The sequence below is a fragment of the Mus musculus genome, chromosome 2 (genome assembly GCF_000001635.26).
Source record: "Mus musculus strain C57BL/6J chromosome 2, GRCm38.p6 C57BL/6J".
Taxonomy (NCBI): domain Eukaryota; kingdom Metazoa; phylum Chordata; class Mammalia; order Rodentia; family Muridae; genus Mus; species Mus musculus.
The window spans coordinates 95,388,167-95,407,239 of NC_000068.7; the positions used below are offsets into that span (position 1 = coordinate 95,388,167).

The 19,073-nt window shown below is 39.4% G+C and overlaps 1 long non-coding RNA gene across 1 annotated transcript in view; it reads left to right on the forward strand.

Annotated features, from left to right (window-relative positions):
* The first annotated feature begins 6,075 nt into the window (after nt 1-6,075).
* The window catches only part of Gm13794, a 175,362-nt gene continuing 162,364 nt past the window's right edge, over nt 6,076-19,073 (forward strand). Inside the window, exons 1-3 of the long non-coding RNA XR_374816.1 lie at nt 6,076-6,142; nt 7,784-7,956; nt 9,258-9,472. This is a non-coding gene — a long non-coding RNA (predicted gene 13794). The remainder of the gene's footprint in view (nt 6,143-7,783; nt 7,957-9,257; nt 9,473-19,073) is intronic.

Sequence of the window (19,073 nt, forward strand, 5' to 3'; positions counted from 1 at the left end):
TTAGGTTTGGTCTTCTCATTGTGCCCTAGATTTCCTGGATGTTTTGGATTAGGAGCATTTTGCATTTTCTTTGACTATTGTGTCAATGTTTTCTATGGTATCTTTTGCACTTGATATTCTCTCTTCTGTCTCTTATATTCTGTTGGTGATGCTTGCATCTATGATTCCTGACCTCTTTCCTAGATTTTCTATCTCCAGGATTGTCTTCCCTTGTAAGTTCTTTATTGATTCTATTTCCATTTTTAGATCCTGGATGGTTTTGTTCAGTTCCTTAACCTATTTTTTTTGTGTTTTCCTGTAATTCTTTAAGGGATTTTTGTGTTTCCTCTTTAAGGACTTTTACCTGTTTACCTATGTTCTCCTGTATGTCTTTAAGGTAATTATTTATGACCTTCTTAAAGTCCTGTATCATCACCATGAGATGTGATTTTAAATCAGAGTCTTGTTTTTCCAGTGTCTTGAGGTATCTAGGGCTTGCTGTAATGAAAGAACTGGGTTCTGATGATGCCAAATAGCCTTGGTTTCTGTTGCTTATGTACTTGCACTTGCGTCTCACCATCTGGCTATCTCTGGTGTTAGTTGGTCTTGCTTTCTCTGACTTTGGCTTGTCCCTCCTTTAAGTCTGTGTGTCAGCACTCTTGGGAGACCAGTTCTCTCTGGGAGGAATTTGGGTATGGAGATCTGTGGCTCAGGGTATGCTCCAGGGCACAGCAAGAAATTGGAAGGATCCTGTCTCTGGCTGTTCCTCGGTTCCTGTGTCATGAGGCTCTGGGAGAGTCCCTCTTGGGCCAGAAGTTTGAGCAGAAGTGGTGGTCTCACCTGTGCTCTCAGGTATGTCAACACTTTTGTGAGACCATCTCTCTTCTGGTGGGATCTGGGTATGGAGAGCTGTGGCACAGGTTCCACTCCAGGTGCAGATGGAAACTGGAAGGATCCTGTCCCAGGCTGCTCCTATGTTCCTGTGTCCTGAGGATGCTGGGTGAGTCTTTTAGTGCAGAGTGATCTATATATATAATTTTTATCTACCCAAATAAAATGTAGTTATCACAGGTATAATATATGGAACAATATTATGATTTTCTGAGACTTGTTTAATTTTATTGATATGATTATGTTCAGTTGAATACATCATACATATCAATCACAAATTTTTTATCTATTCTTCTTCAAGAATTGCTTTCTAATTGTTGTATTTTACTTTCAGAAGATACTCTCAAACTTAAGTCTCTGACATAAGATATATTATGCATAATTTGATAGTGAAAGTTTTTTGAAATGTAATACATTAACTGCTTCCCACATAAAGTCTTAATATACATGCTCTTCCCTCTCAAAGCAATGACATCTTATTGTCATTTTAATTTATGCACAAATTTAACAATGTGGAAAGACTTATGTTTCTCTTGTATTTATCTTATCTAAATTATTCACTTCCTTTTAGTGGTCTTGTAATTCATATTTATCTTGTAGGGCTAATTTATTTGTAATGATTCTAGACTTTGGCATTTATATACATTGAAAAGCATTCCTACATTTAAAAAAATTCCTTTCATACATCAATGAGATTTATTTTAGTTCATATAATAATATTTCAGATTGTTGTCAATAAATCTTATGTCAACCAAGATTGTCAACATCCACTTAAAGATAGTAGAAGGATTCTTTAGGATTTTATTCTATTATTGAGAATAGTTTTCTGACCCTCATTCTGGAACCAAGCAGCCCTGGCAAAGAGCAAGCCTGAGATGATCCCTCCCCATGCCAAGCAGGCGAAACACACCTGGAACAAACCCTGTCCAGTGCCACATGGCACAGGCAGGGCATAACCCTCTTGAAACAACCCCAGATACCAAAAAAGCCCTGAGTGCCACTAAGATGAGTAAGTGGAGAGGTAGAAGTGAAAGAGCTACAGAAGGATGTATGAACAATGAAAAAAGACAGAACTAGAAACTCAAGAGTAGTGAGGAACAGCCTGATGAGAGTAGCCTGCAATGCCACTAAAGACCATGGTGTGGTCCTGGCCCATGCAGCCACTGAGGGCCATGTCTGAGTTTGTCACCCTGCAGCTGTAGGGAGTCTGTTACCATCAAAGTCCCTGGCAGAAGTCCCTTGTCTAGGCTGCTACCTGGGGCCATGTTGATGTCTGAGGGATGTGCAGAACTGACTCCACCCTTTGCCTTGCTTCTTGGGAGAGCTGGCCCTGAAGGCATGAGGTCAGTAGAGATGGCCCTGCGCATAGCCCAAGAAGCACAGTAGCACTGGCCTTAGTTGTGGGAGTTGTGGGTAAGTTGGCTCTGCCAGTTGTGCTGGCATGGGCAAGGGAAAGATGTTCTTCTCTTCCACTCCCTCACCTCTTTGTCACTCACCACCAATGGGAGGTAGGAGAGCAGGATCTGGGTCATGAGAGTGGGAGAGCTGGTCCTCCCTCTCCCCCTGCTGCAGCACTCAGATGAATATCCAAGTACCTTACCCAGACAACACAATAGAGCTGACTCTGGAGACATGGGCATAGGTGAGTCAGCCCCAAGGGCTTGGAAGGAGGAGAGCTGGCTCTGCCCCTTCCCAGCAGCAACATTGGATGAGCTAGGCAGGGCAGTGCTGGAGAGTTCACTCTGGTAGTGTGAGTACAGTAGAACTGGAGGGATGATCAGTTCAGATAGCACCCAGCCCTGATCCAGAGCTTTCAGTTGGCCAGCCCCAACATCTGAACTGTTGATGTACTGCTGGAGTGCATGTAGGAGCAAGTCCTACATGTCTAAAGCTGTAGGATATCATCATACAGAACAACAACAGGATATCTGAGAGGAGTTCAGGGGAGGATCAAGTATTTATAGTGTAGCAGCAGCCAGAGGCCTTGAATCAGACCAATGACTCATTACAGTTAACATTTGCAAACAAAGAAGTGCGGACACACTCTGACACACTACAGCTTCCACAACAAAAGTTTTTCTTTCCTGGTAGGAGGTTGCAATGGAGGAGAGCAAGTACAAATGGATGGGGGAATGAATGGGATTAGAGTACATGATACGAAATCCACAAAGAATCAATACGACGTTTAAAAAAAAGACTATTTTCATGTTAAATTTCATATATCTATATACTTGCTGTAGCATATAATACAGATGGAAAAACCCCTTTACATCTGGCACTCAAAATTATTAGAGAAGAAAGCGCACCCGCTCAGAGAACATCTGACAGAAACATTGCAGTGGACAAGAGGCATCTGGCAGAAAACTGCAGAGAAGAAATTTACCTGAGATCACTTCTAGGGGAAGCATCAATTCTTTGGGTTAGGCTGGAAGCCTTGATCTCAGAGGAAGGAACAGCACAGGAGTCACACTGAGAGACTGAATCACAGTAAACCACTCCAAAAGACAATTTTAATTATATAAATAGACTCTTACCACATTAAAAATTGGGAAACTCCATTTCAGATCTCCTGAGAACAAGAACAGGACATGATGGGAGAGATAGAAATAGGAGAAACAGCAATATGAACTAACCAGTACCCTACAGAGCTGTGTCTCTGATTGTATATGTAGCAGAGGATGGCCTAGTTGGCTATCAATGGGAGGAGAGGCCCTTGGTCTTGCAAAGATCATGTGCCCCAGTACAGGGGAATGCCAGGTCCAGAAAGCAGGAGTGGATGGGTTGGGGAGCAGGAAGGGGGAAGGGTATAAGAGGCTTTGGAGATAGCATTTGAAATGTAAATGAAGAAAATATCTAATAAAAAAAAGGAAAGAAAAAATGTTACTTGAAGAAGTCATCATGGTGCTTGTAAAAATAGCTGTACAGGATAAATTAGCTATGATAATACACATGCTTGAGACACAGAAGACAGAGGAAGTCAGAGAACAGAAAGTGCTTAATTATGAACCTACATAATGAAATTAAGGATCAATATAGACAGCCCACTGAACCTCTTAATGAGAACTGTAGAAATGTGACCACCCACACTGGCTTTCCCTTTTACCTGGGAACAAGTGCCAGAAAATGTTGAAAAGTCACAAAATGAACAACTAGCCTGGAATCATGTTAAAATACAAAAATACAATTGATTCATACAATAAAATATTTTAACAAGTTAATAGTAACTTATGGAATGCACTCATCCTATATGAAACAGACGTTCCCCAAAACAGGATTACACTCCAAGACTGGAAAGAGTAAGCATCTGCTGCACTGGAAGGTGGTTCTCAGTTACAATGGCTGACATGATGGCAAGAAGGAGCTGCAATTGTAGAAAATCATAATAGGTGTAAAGATGGTAATATCTCCAAAGACCAATAGTTAGGTGAAGGTCAGTTTGCTGATTTATGACAGCAGATACAATCTGATGACTCTATTATTATATAATGTAATTCAGTAGGTTTAAGAGGCTGGGATCAGGTGGAGGAAGAAGGGAAAATGCCTATGTCATTCACAAAGATTATGCAAACCCCCAGTTACTGAGTTCTAACATAGTTTAGTATCCACTATAATAGGGAAATATCAGATGTGAGTTAGGTGTTAACTGAAACTTTAGCTTTCAAAAGGGCAAATTTAGAGTGTAAAATCTTCATAGACTTTAAAAACTCCATGAACACCCATAAATAAATGGAGTATAACTACTGATGATATTGACTTTATTGACTATGTAATTGGAAAAGCAATTGTCAATAATCCTAGATATCAAAATGTCGATTGTTGTGTCTGTAGAAGACGAGGTCATTTGAAAAGAAATTGTAGACAAGGTGTTCCTAGAGAATCCTCTAGAAGACCTCAGCTTTCCAGGATTTGTAGACAATGTAGTAAGGGTAGGCTTTGGGCTAATGAGGGCAGATCAGCAAGAGATAATTAGAGTAATCTTTTACCAATGAGAAAATCCCTAGGAGATAATCCTTCAAACACAGAAAATTCCCTTAGGTGGTTTGCTGGTACCCTGTCAACAAACACTAGCCAGGTATTTCCAGTCAGCAATCTACAGAGCAATTAAAGAAAACTATACTAGGTATGGAGACATTGCATATTGACATCTTATATGACTTGACTGTTTGTTTCTGTGTTTAAATGGGTGCGGTGCCAGGCTCACTGGTATAGAGTTGGGCATGGAATGCAAGTGCCTAAGTGTCTAGTCTATGTGTGGATTTATAAAGTTATAATTGTATCTTGAACAGAAAGGAGGAATAAGATAACCTGAAAGACATTGGAATGTAGAAAAAATGAAAACAAACAAACAAAATGCTAAATTAGATCACCCTGTATACTTTAACGATGTTTTAGCATCAGAATGGAAGTGAGGGTTACAATGGGGAACAGGTTTTCTCTATATTTTCACATATAATGAAAGAGTACGGGTTTCATCAAAATTGATCACTATCCAATCTGAATAAGAGAAGCTTCCACATAAAAGGCATGACTCAAAGAAGAAAAGGATGCAGAAAAATAGGAACACAGACAACGCAGAAAGCTGACACCCAGAATGGGAACAGCTCAAGAAACTGGCCGAAAAGCAACAGATTATTCATCAGACTGGAAGACTGAGAGTGGACATTTGCTGAAGGACAGGTAATCAGGACAACAGTTATGAAAGGATCATCGAATCACATCACATCAGTGGATATTCTTAAGGACATTCAGACTGTAAATTCTGTGGGATTGATAATTGTTTTTGCTGTAAAAGGTAAACTGTTTACAACTTTTAGCTTAAACAGAAAGGGGGAACATGTAGGGGAATTTTAATCCAGCAACATGCCTGGACTGGCAAGGGATCTTATCCAAAGTTATGATCTGGCCTGAATGCAAATGCATCCTGCATGACTGGAATACAGAGATGCCTTTAGTACACACCTTTAATCCCTAACAATGAAAGGCAGTTCAGGGAGCATAATTCAGTTGAGTTCAGGCAATGCAATTGAGTTCAACTGAGCTGAGTTCAACTGAGTTCCATGCAGTTCAGTTGAATTCAGTTGAGGTTATACAGTTCCATCCAATTCCATTCAATCCATACAGCCAGTGCAGTTAAGTTCATAGAATTCAGAGGCAGGTTTACAAGCAAGGCAATTCAGTGAGAAGCCAAGGAAGCCAATTTGAATTAGTTAGAGTTTGAACCAAAACAGCTGAGTTGAACCAGCCAGAGTTCAGGAAGAGTAAGCAAGAAAGGGTGAGCTTGTTTAGTAGTAAGCTTCCAAGACAACAATTACATTTGGTGAATAAAAGTTACTTTTACATATTTATTCTTCTAATATTATTACCCTCACCATTGTTAGTTTTAATCTCCTTATTGTACTTCTAATTTCTAACTTTAAATTTTATTTTTACCTTACTAGGTATTATTGATATTTTGTTGTTACTATTTTATTTTATTTTGTGGTATTGTTGATCAAACCCAGTACCTTTCATATACCAATCAGTCTCTCTGCCACTGAGTGAGTTACAACCTAGATGCTTTAGTAGGTTTTTTTTTTTTTTGTATGTTTGGTTATTTCACTTTGAATATGCCGTCTACTTCATTCATATTATTTTAAAATGGCATTAATGCCAGGTGTGATGGAAAATGCCTTTAATCTCAGCCCTCAGGGGGTAGACACATGCAGATTTGAGACCAGCCTGGTCTACAGAGTGAATTTAGGACATTCCATAGATACACAAAATAACCCTTCTCAAAAAAAATAGTATTATATTTTCTAACAACCCTGATTATTCCATTGTCCTGATTTGTCACAATTTCTGTATCCATTTGTGATGAATGGGCATTCAGATGGATCCATTGCTTGGTTGTGGTAAGTGACACTATGAAGAACTTCAGGGTACAGGTGCAGTTGAAGTGGAAACTTAAGGGTTATTTGGAGAATCATTTGGATGGTGTTTTGCTGGGGCAAACACATGAAGGATCATTTAGCTGAAGCAGATACAGGAGAGAGGATGTTCTAGTAGATTATTTTTAAAACTAATGAAGTACTAGATAATTGTTTTGCTATATTTCTAGTGAATTTTCATTTGCTGTGTGACCAGTATGAGAGGAAAGGTTTTTAAGAGACAATATTGGGACCCATAATTTAAAGGAAAACATGCTACAGTCACTTTCCAAAACCAGTATAATTCCCAATTGCATCCTACATACATACTTTTTATTTTTTATTTTTTATTAGGTATTTTCCTCAATTACATTTCCAATGCTATCCCAAAAGTCCCCCACTCCCCTATCCACCCACTCCCACTTTTTGGCCCTGACATTCTCCTGTACTGGGGCATATAAAGTTTGCAAGTCCAATGGGCCTCTCTTTCCAGTGATGGCCGATTAGGCCATCTTTTGATACATATGCAGCTAGAGTCAAGAGCTCCAGGGTAATGGTTAGTTCATAATGTTGTTGCACCTATAGGGTTGCAGATCCCTTTAGCTCCTTGGATACTTTCTCTAGCTCCTCCATTGGGGGCCCTGTGATCCATCCAATAGCTGACTGTGAGCATCCACTTATGTGTTTGCTAGGCCCCGGCATAGTCTCACAAGAGACAGCTATATCAGGGTCCTTTCAGCAAATGCTTGCTAGTGAATGCAATGGTGTCAGCGTTTGGAGGCTGATTATGGGATGGATCGCTGCATATGGCAGTCTCCAGATGGTCCATCCTTTTGTCTCAGCTCCAAACTTTGTCTCTGTAACTCCTTCCATGGGTGTTTTGTTCCCAATTCTAAGAAGGGGCAAAGTGTCTCTTATATACAGAGATTAGTGTGACTCTTGCCTTTCATCCAAGAAGTTTCTCTTTGAAATAGATGTAAACAAATAAAAGTTTCTTTTTGTTATAGAAAACCACCACTGGAAAAAATGAAAGGACAACTGAATAAGAAAGTACCATGGTATTTTCTTTGAAATTGTATCTTCTGTATAGCACAAGGAAGTTACGAATGTGAAAGGTCATCAATATGATTGCCTCAGCAAAACCACATCAAAGACCATACCAACTGACATGCTAACACAGGTGAGGAATATTTCACAAGGTCCCACCCTTAGATGAAGAGCTGCTAGGCAATTAATGACAGCTGAGAGATGGAGGTGAGACTTCTCCAGGGATCAAGTCTCTTAATTGATTATTTAATATCAAGAGGTATCTCTCTGTGTGTGTGTGTGTGTGTGTGTGTGTGTGTAACACTAAATGGAATCAGAAGGTTGTGCAGAAGGTTGTGTATATATATACATACATATATATATGTATATGTATATGCATATAACAAGAATAATTCAAGAAATTAGTTTTACCATTTTTCTAAAGAGCTGTTCATATGATTGGTCATGGCAGGAAACATTTGGCTATAAACACCTGTCTTATTCTCACTTGATATCTGTAGAATAGTTTTAGTTATCTTACCTTGTGAGGTAATGAAGAGTGAAAACTTCCAAGTCAGAAGGCCATGTAAAGCAGCCGTCCGGCACTCTGTCTGGAAGTTGGATTGCATCCCCTGACCTTTGATAGATAGTATAGGGATCAAGATCCAGAATTTCCTTATCAAGAATGAAAAGATATTGTTGCAGCCATTAGATGATGACAAGCATAGGTAAGTGCGATTCCTTGCATGCAGCTGGAGTTGATAGAAGCAGTAAGAGTTAAAACAGAAAACAAACAAACAAACAAAACAAAACAAAACAAAACAAAACAAACAAAAAACAATACTTGATAAATGTGGGGAAGTTTAAATTAAGAGTTAATGAAGTTTTGTTTATGGAATAATGCTATCTTGTGGTTGAAATTTTTTCAGATAACCATTAGATTATTGACTAGTGTTTTCTTTATTATTGGAATTAGCTTAAAGTCACAGTTTGCTTTAGAGGAGGCAGTCCCTTCATGTATGCTTGCAAATTTATGGCAGAACCTATCGTGGGTTCTAACCGGACCCAGATCCCATCCTTTTCCAGTATACTGGCTTCTCTCTCTGACTTGTGATTTTCTGTACACTTTTGAATGTCTGAAACAATATCTGCCACCAGCTCTGCTCAGTAGTCTGAGCCTTTAATGTTTTCTATCTCAGAACCTCTTTTGAGTCAATGTCAAGTACCTTTTATGTTCCTGATGGAACCTTGGATGCAGATTGCTAGAGGCTCTGAAGAATCAGTGGCTGTTTGGGCTGTAACTGCTTCATCTCAGTTGTTGCTGAATGATTTTTATTTGTGCTTCAAGTTTTGCAAACCACTTCAAGATCCCTCTGGGCTGAGAAGGGGTAGAGTAATGTAAAATATCACTGGCAATAGTAATAACCTTTTATTTATCAAACACCTTGCTTCCAGGGAGCTTGAAGTGCCTTGTAGATGTTATCACATGAATCCTCTTGCTGTCCCAGTGAGGCCAGGAACAAATAGTCTGCCATCCTGAAGAACAGACTGAGAAAGCAGTTATCAGGGAACATAGGATACACAGCAGTCTCCATGAAGGATGAATGCAGTGCATATTGTTGCAGTGGTTTGCGAAAGCTCACATCCTAGCAGCATCATTTGGATGGATGGTAAGTGATTGATGAGCAGGTTCTAACTATTGTTTTTAAGCACTGTGCTTATGGTAACAAACTGAATCTTCCCAGCATGTCAATTAGTATTGCTACCATTATTGTGCTCATTTTATGTAGGAGGGATTTTACAAAGATTTAAGGATATGTGTAAGGTTATAAGTATAATTAGTAGGAAGCTGTGAACTTATCACTAAACCCATGTGATTTAGCTCTAAATCTAGCTATTTTAGTTACTCATTACAGTATGAGAATTTTTCTATTTTCAGATGTACAATGTATAATTCTATGCTCTACATGTCATTATCTACATGTCTTCTTTGAAAACATAGTCTATTATGTTTGTAGGGATTTCTAATAAATAAAAATCTTTCCTACTGAATGTCATTCTTCCTGTGTAACCCGAACAAAGGGAGAAATGACTATAATTTTCATACCACATCAATAGTTGTTACAATATCTGCAGAATGTTTTCAAGATGGAGAGTGTCTTAGTTTCATTCTTTTGTTCTGATAAAAATCACTCTGACTAAACTCAACTTGGGGAGGGAAGGGTTTATTTGGCTTATAATTCTAGCCCACAGTCCAGCCCTTTCCAGGGAAGGCAAAGCAGAAAGTTAGGACAGTGATCTAGGAATTAGCAACCATGGAAAACCACTGCTTACTGGCTGGCTTGTAGGCTCATTCAGACTCATGTTTAGGCAGTCTTTTTATTTTATTGTATTTTTTTCTTATCTAACCCAGCCTACCAACTTGGTAAATGGTAAACTGACCACAGTAGGTTGGGTCCTCCAATATAAGATATCATTCAAGACAACCCCTCACAGACATACGTGTAGATAAACCTAATAAAAATAATCATTTAATTGAGGCTCATTTTTTCAAGTGATTGTAGGCCTTGTAAGGTTGATAATGGAAATCTAACACAGCTATGGACAGAGAAGGAAGGAAATTGTTTTGAATGTTTTATATGTTGGAAGCACAGGCACTGCATGCTGATTTTTCTCATGCAGTTTCTCATGCAGTCATGTTTTTAGAATAAGTTTCAGAGTTAAGTCGTCATTTTATGGAAGAAGAAATAGACGGCTAGACCAAAGAAGAATATGCTGCTAAGGTCACATGATGAGCAAGGACTTCCTGTTTCTAAAATCTCTGTGTTTACCAACTTCCTTGTTGCAGAAGGAAGAAGATTAGGAAGAAGCAAGGCCAAGGTCAACCTTTAAAAAGAGGACTAGGACAGTAGTGCATATGCCAGCAAGATTTTACTGACAGGACCCTGATATAGCTGTCTCTTGTGAAGCTATGCCAGTGCCTGGCAAATACAGAAGTGGATGGATGCTCACAGTCAGCTATTGGATGGAACACAGAGCCCCCAATGGAGGAGCTAGAGCAAGTACCTGAGGAGCTAAAGGGGTCTGCAACCCTATAGGAGTATCAACAATATAAACTAACCATTACCCCCCCCCCCCAGAACTATGTATCTAGTTGCATATGTATCTAGTTGCATAGCAGAGGATGTCCTAGTTGGCTACCAATGGGAGGAGAGGCCCTGGTCTTTTGAAGATCATATGCTCCAGTACAGGGGAATGCCAGGGCCAGGCAGCGGGAGTGGGTGGGTTGGGGAGCATGGTGGTGGTGGTGGGGAGGGTATAGCATTTGAAATGTAAATGAAGAAAATATCTAATTAAAAAAAAAGATCTGCCAACTACTCCCCCACACTGTTCTTAATGTTGGGGCTTTATATACTTATCCCCATTGGCTCCACTGACTATAGTTTGCCTAGTGGAAGATTTTAGTTATAACAGGAAATTCTATATCCAAGCCATGCAGATGAAAAATGAAGCTAGTAAATACATAGTGAAAATATATTTTCAAATTATTTATGATTACAGAAAAATCAGTATGTCTTAGACTTGTTACTATATCATTACTTTTTCTTTTCAGACTGGTTTAGTATCCATCACTAGACATGGAGAATAGATGAAGCTAGAGGTGGAGATAAATACAATGTAATAGATATACATATGCCCCTCAATTGTAGTCAGGTGAACTAGAGAGAAGGCCATGTGCTCAAATAATTTTGTGAAAAATATTATCACCAGGCTGGTGATAGAGCCCAGTTAGTAGAGTGCTTGCATAGCATGCACGAGGACATGACACATAAAACTGGGCATAGTCATGGATGACTATACTGGCAACAATGGGACAGTAGAAAGCAGGATGATGAGAAGTTTCTGGTGATTGTCACCTAACCCGTGAATTCAAGGTTAGTCCAGGCTTCCTGGGATCCTGACTCAAGTCACTATATTGATAAGAAAACTTACACGGCAAAAGAGTAGAGCAGAGCAGCTCCCCAGGATAATCCAAGACTCAAAGATGAAAAAGATTACTCTGATGAATTGGAGAGATGCTCACCTCATATTAAATGTACTGTTGGAAATGATTTATTCTGCAAAGAAATGGTCCCTAAGCAATTTAGAGACTCAATGGCAAATGCATATTTAATGTGCCTGTTTTTGAAAAAGAGTATGCTTGGCAGAAGTAGGTCCACAGAGTCCAGACCTCACAGCTTGGGGATTGGAAAGAAGCACTTTTCTAATTCTGATTAAAAAAGGAAGCAAAGTAAAGAAATGAAGGGACAAAACCAAATGTGTGCATATGTGTGTGTTCATGTGCCTGTGTGTGTGTGTGTGTGTGTGTGTGTGTGCCTGTGTGTGTGTCTGTGTGTGTGTGTGTGTGTGTGCCTGCCTGTGTGTGTGTGTGTGTGTGTGTGTGTGTGTGTGTGTGTGTGTGTGTGTGTGTTGAGGAATTCTGAGCTTTGTGAGTTGCTTACTTGATCACTGTAATACCTCTCCAGTTTTATTTTCTCCATATTCTATCCATCTTTAACTAGCTTATTACTTAAGTAGTGATTTTTTTCCCCTAACACTGAGCTACCTCTCCAGAAGATTATAATATTTCTGCCTTGAATTTACTTGGGGTCTTTTTGGAGTTATTGGTGGTGAAGAGATATTTGTGACCCTAGTAACTTCCAGTCATAATCTTATCTGATTTTCATAACATTCCTCGCAAACAGCTTAGCTTGCTACATACTTGTGCATTTGTCTTTCCAAGTTCATTGTATGTTACCTACTCATACACACTACATTGAAGTCTTCTTTCAGATTCCAATTTTTTTTTCTGCTCAAGGAATTAGCCACTGTTATTTTCCTATACTTATAATCCTTTCTGCCATAAAATACCTGAATTTTCAGGTCTGAGCTGAAAGATTTTATTCAGCAGAGATGTGTGTCTTCACTATTCAATGTAATGCAGGTGGTCTGGATTAGGGGGAGTCATTGTCTTGGCTTCCTATGTGTACATTCAAAGCCAGAGCACTCATCACAATGAGTTATCATTATATTTGTCTCTTTTGTTGTATGCAGCATGTGTGACTCATCAGTAAGAACATAAGTTATGAAAGAAATGACTTCTTCTGTGTTTTAACTACTGAATCCCCAGTTCTGACAATACTGAACACATAAAGCTATTTGATTATTATTTGTTGTGTGAGTGTATCAGAATTTGAGTATCTAGTGAAAAAAGACAGCATTTTCAACAAATGGTGCTGGCACAACTGGAGGTTAACATGTAGAAGAATGCGAATTGATCCATTCCTATCTCCTTGTACTAAGGTCAAAACTAAGTGGATTAAGGAACTCCACATAAAACCAGAGACACTGAAACTTATAGAGGGGAAAGTGGGGAAAAGCCTCAAAGAGATGGGCACAGGGGAAAAATTCCTGAATAGAACAGCAATGGCTTGTGCTGTAAGATCGAGAATTGACAAATGGAACCTCATAAAATTGCAAAGCTTCTGTGAGGCAAAAGACACTGTCAATAAGACAAAAAGGCCACCAACAGATTGGGAAAGGATCTTTACCTACCCTAAATCAGATAGGGAACACACGATCAAAATATATTGTGTGATTTTTTTTTTCCATTGTAAGAGAGAAAATGAAATGAGGACTCCAGTAAAGAATTTTTTGGAAGGAAGAATAGGGTGATGAGATTTTCAAAAAGAATGGAACATTCTGGATCTGATTGACAGGTAGCAAATGTATACACCTGTAGAGCAGCTGGAGCCAAGGGTAATGGATGATAGTAATTTAGAGTATTGAAAGTAGATAACTCTAAATTTCTCCATCCAAGCTGGAGAGTGTTTCTGTCTCTTGTCCTTCAGTTGTACAAATGGGTGTACTATTGATGCTGCTGTTATCATGATTTCCAGTAAACAGGAGCAGGTGTGGCAGCCAGCAACTCCTGAAGAATGGATCTCGTTGTATCTTCAAAGAAAAGCAGTTCTAATAGTTCCAGGTTGAGTGTCTACAACAATGTTTCTTAAAGTGTGTTACAGGGAGCCTGAGATTCCTGTAAGGTTTCTTCATGGTTGGATCAAAAGTCCAGAAGATTTGCAAAAACTCAGGGTGTATTTGCCCTATGTGCCCATTCTCTCAGATGCACACATTAATTGTTTGCAGAATTAATTCAATATGTGCTGTTACAATGGAGTGCCTCAGGAAACAGATACAAAAACTGAAATGGTGAACAAATCCAGACCTCACAAGAGTGTGCAAAACTAAATGAAACCCCATCATCAAGATAATATTTGGCTACTTTAATGAATTTAAAAATTAACCCCTTCTTCCATTTCCCAGGTTTATTTTTTGATATGATACAGATAGATATATTTTAAACATCTGAGGAGGATTTTATACATTCTTATGAAGGAGCCCTGAGACACAGAATTTGAAACCTATAGACATAAAAAAACAAAAACAAAAAACAAAAAACAAAAAACAAAAAACAAAAATCCAAAAACCAAAAACCAAAAACCAAAAACCAAAAACCAAAAACCAAAAACCAAAAACCAAAAACCAAAACCAAAACCAAACCAACCAACCAAACAAAACAAAACAAAACAAAACAAAACAAAACACCACCCTGACATGAGACCAAGTACAATGTCAAATTTATATGGGAACTTAGCTGACAACTTGAGTTGTGACATGGACAATTGTGTAACACTAAAAACAAGTCAAATCTATTTGATCAAAGGTTATGTTTCAGCCAATTGGATTCTTGGAACAATGAATAATATACAGAAGATTATAAATAAATAAATATGTTTTTATTTCTTAGAAAGTGAGTTGGAGACACCAATTCACTTTGGGTACATGAAATCATACCATGGCAGAGGGGAAATGAATACTTAGTATATCACATGTGGTTGGGCAACAGCTCTTGAAATTATAACAAAGATTCAGTAATACCACCAAAGACATCATTTCGACACTGTATTAGTGTTTTCTGAGAGAGAGTATATGTCGTGGGACAGCCTAGGCATTTATCAGAGTGATATTTGTCCTCCCAACTTCTCCGTGCAAAGTGGACAAATTAGGACAAAGCATGGTCTTCAGACTCCTCTGACATCTTCACTCAAAGAACGGCTGATGTACACACTTGGGGAATTATTCACAAAGTTAAATACTGTGTGCATGTAAAGAGACACAGTGTTTTCAGGGTTATTTATAGTTCTCCTCCAAGCCTCCAAATTGTTGAGATGCTGAGATGACAGATTTTAATGAGTAATTTAGGACTGAGATAGAAATTTGGTTAAGATTTTCCTACTTTCCAAAGCACATATACGTAAATATAATTTAAAATGAAGGAAAGAGATATAGTTGGGGACATATACTTAAGAGCCAAAAACACCCAGCATCTACTTTATTGTACACGAGCAACCACTTATATTGTGAAAGCCTGTCAACTGTGATTGGTTAGCACATTACCTTGGGTTGGCTAGTGACTGCCCAGACCACTAGGATTTCTATGTGGAAGAAGCCTGTTAAGGAAGACATGGAGAATACAGAATCCTCCACAGGCAACTCATTCTACTTCAGAATTCAATGGTCTGACTTCAGGACCCTGCTATGCCATGCTTCTTATTTAGAAGTGTGGTATGCTGAGTAGGCTGGTCACCAGGCCATGCCTGCACTTTGTTTTACTGAGAGTAGGGACTCCTAGTAAGGACTCTCTCCTTAATGAGCAGAATATGGTAACCAATATAATATAACTAAAGCAATATTAATATAGGTAAATAGATTATAAAGGCTGTGAAAGCAAAGAATCTGCTCTTAGAGGACCCATATCAGGAAATAGGATGGAGTCATCAACCAACAGCTGAGGGCGAGGTCCTTTGAGCTCCACCCCTGATGACAAGGGAGGATTACTTACCAATGTGCAAGAATTATCAGCATCATCAGCATTTAGAATCAGTGCAGCATGTAAATACATGAGCAGGCTAGGTGCTTGCCTCCATCTCCTGAGGCTGCTCAATTTCATCTGCTTCATTGCTGCTCTCAGCTGTCCAGGGTCTGGTGAGCTGGGCCAGGATCCAGATGGGCTGCAATCCATTTTCTGGAAAGACACAGGGGGACTCTCTCCCAGTGGTAAGTAATGCGGTTGGTGATTGTCGTTTACCTGGTATTACATCTTTCCAGGTCATCAGAGATAACCTTAACCCCTGACAAAGGTGCCCAATATTTATGAGCTGCAATATGTCACTTGTCATCTATTTTCCCAAAAACTTAAAGTTAATAATGCCATGTAAATAAGATGGTGAAGGTGAGCCTTATTGAGACCCACATCCCCCTCTGTGTCTATCAATATTTTCCGTAAGCTGTTTGTGTGCTCTCTTCTCTGCAGCTTGACCTTGGGGATTCTTAGGAATTCTAGTAACTTGTTGAATCTTTCAATTGAGAGAAAATTGTTTGAAATCAGTTTATAATGTTCTGTAGAGAAATGTTCTTGAACATGTATCATCTTAAGATAAATTTTTAAATTAAGAGTAAATAAAGAAATTACAAGAATATTCCATGGTGTTCCCCTGTTTTTAACTTTTAAGAATTGTTTAATAGTCTATACAAGGGGCATTTGGGTTTAGGGCTGCTACAAGAGCCTCTTCAAAGGCATCGGTGGTCTATGTCTGAGTCCCTATTTCTTAACATGAAAGAATCCAATCATCCATTGGGCCTATCAGCCTCTGCGTGTCAGCTGTGGCCCTATCATAAGCAAATTGACGCATTAGTATGCTAGCTGTATCATCATGCTGAACTTCCCATTCTACCAAATTTTAGACTTAAGCCAAAAATTTAGTAAAAGGCTCAGTAGGTCCCCATCTTAAATTGTTGAAATTTGCTGTCCCCTTAAGAAGACATAGCCATCCAAGGTCTTAGGGCACACAGACAAACTTGGCCAAAATACTGAGGAGTTCCAGGAGCCTGTTCAGCAGGTGATGAGAATGCGCTTCCCAAAGTAATGTCTCTGTACTCAATGGCACAGCTATGTTTTCAGTTCCCTCAGCCTGACGTTCATACCAACCATAATAATGCCACTTCCAAATAAAATCTATTCTGTGAGCTCATACACGTTCAGACCAGCTGCTTATTATCGTCAGGCATGTTTAAATTCGTATTTATGGATTCTAATAATTATATTACAATTATATGTAAGACAAATACCGTCTTGTCCACAAACAGTCTGTTAGCAACTGCTGGATGGTTTTAAGCCTATGTAATACCCACTGTGCTAAAGGTCGCTGCCTGGTTGTATTTAAATTCCCTGGAAAAGCAAGGACTTTGGATTGATCATTTTGGTTAGCCATCATCACGACTAGCTCAAACCTGTGAACAAGGATGTAAATGCGATGTCAGCTGAGAGTCTTCACTTTCTTAGCTAAAGTGTTCAAGCAATACAGAACATCAAGGAAGGGTATAAAGAAGGCAGTACCAAGAGGCCTCCATCCAGACCACCCTTCTGGTGGCTTACTCTTACTTCCTCCTTCTTGCAGGAAGTATCCTCTTTGGGGATACAGCAAGAATTGCTATCAGCACCATCTTGGTTTCCTCCCTGTTCTTTTTCACTGTCCTTATATCCATCTGCTACTAGAAAAGCTTGTGGTGCTTTGACTCTTTGCATCCCATCCCAACCCCAGTCAAGCATCTGATTATAGCCATAATGATACTATAGAAAGATTTAGACAAGGAATATCCAGTCCTCATTTCCTCTCCATGCTTTACTCAAAGTTCTCTGCCACAGCTCTAGATAAAACAAAACAAAACAAAACAAAACAAAAACAAAACAAAAAAACCCCCAAAAAACAATAAAACCCAACAGCAACAGCAACAACAACAACAAAATTCAACTCTATAGAAAACCAATGATTTATCTGTAAGAACCAAGACCCAAACTTTTTTTAATTTCTTTTTTTTTAATTAGGTATTTATTTCATTTACATTTCCAATGCTATCCCAAAAGTCCCCCACACGCTCCCCCACCCACTCCCACTTCTTGGCCCTGGCGTTCCCCTGCTCTGAGGCAGATAAAGTTTTTTATTAGATATTTTCTTTATTTACATCTCAAATATTATCTACTTTCCTGGTTTTCCCTCTGAAAAATACCCTCCTGCTATCCCCCCTCCTCTTCTCTCCTCCCCCTGCTCACCTACCCACCCACTCCCACTTCCTGGCCCTGGCATTCCCCTAAACTGGAGCATAGAGCCTTCATAGGATAAAGAGCCTCTGCTCCCATTGATGTCCAACTAGGCCATCCTCTGCTGCAATTTCAGCTGGAGCCATGAGTCCCACCAATTGTGCTCTTTGGTGATTTAGTCCCTGGGAACTCTGGGGGTACTATCTAGTTCATATTGTTGTTCCTCCTATGGGGTTGCAAACCCCTTCAGCTCCTTGGATCCTTTCTCTAGCTCCTTCATTTGGAATCCTATGCTCAGTCCAATGGATGGCTATGAGCATCCACCTCTGTATTTGTGAAGCACTGGCAGAGCCTCCGAGGAGAGAGCTATATCAGGTTCCTGTGAGAAAGCACTTGTTGGCATCCACAAATGTGTCTGGGTTTGGTGATTGTAAATGGGATAGATCTCCAGGTAAGTCAGTCTCTAGATGGCCATTTCTTCAGTCTCTACTCCAAACTTTGTCTCTGTAACTCCTTCCATGGGTGTTTTGTTCCCTGCTTCTAAAATGGATAGAATTATCCACACTATGGTCTTCCTTCTTGAATTTCATGTGGTTTGTGAATTGTATCTTGACCCAAACTTTTCTAGCTCAAACATCTATACATTAATTCCTTTCTTTTCCCCCCTGCTTTGTTTGAGCTGCTCTTTGACCCAGTGACAAATTACCCCTTCTGCCTTGTTCGTTCGTTCGTTTGTTTGTTTGTTTATTTTAGCCATTGGGTCCTTTTACTCAATCAATGTACTCATGAGTCCCATGTTTAGGTATCAAATTGCCTTGTTACCAGGGGTCCTGGATAAGACAGCAACCCCCTTGGGTCTGTAAAGGGAGCAGAGATGAACCACTCTTGTTTCAGTGAGCAGGGGAACAGTGTCTCCATTATGCAACTCCTAAAGACTGTAATTGGTTAGCACATTACCTTGGATTGGATAATGGTAGGTAAAACCAGCAGACTCTGTGCAGAAGAAGAATACTAAAGAAGACTCAAAGAGACCAACAGACTTGTCCATAGGCCAGCTATGGGGTACTCAT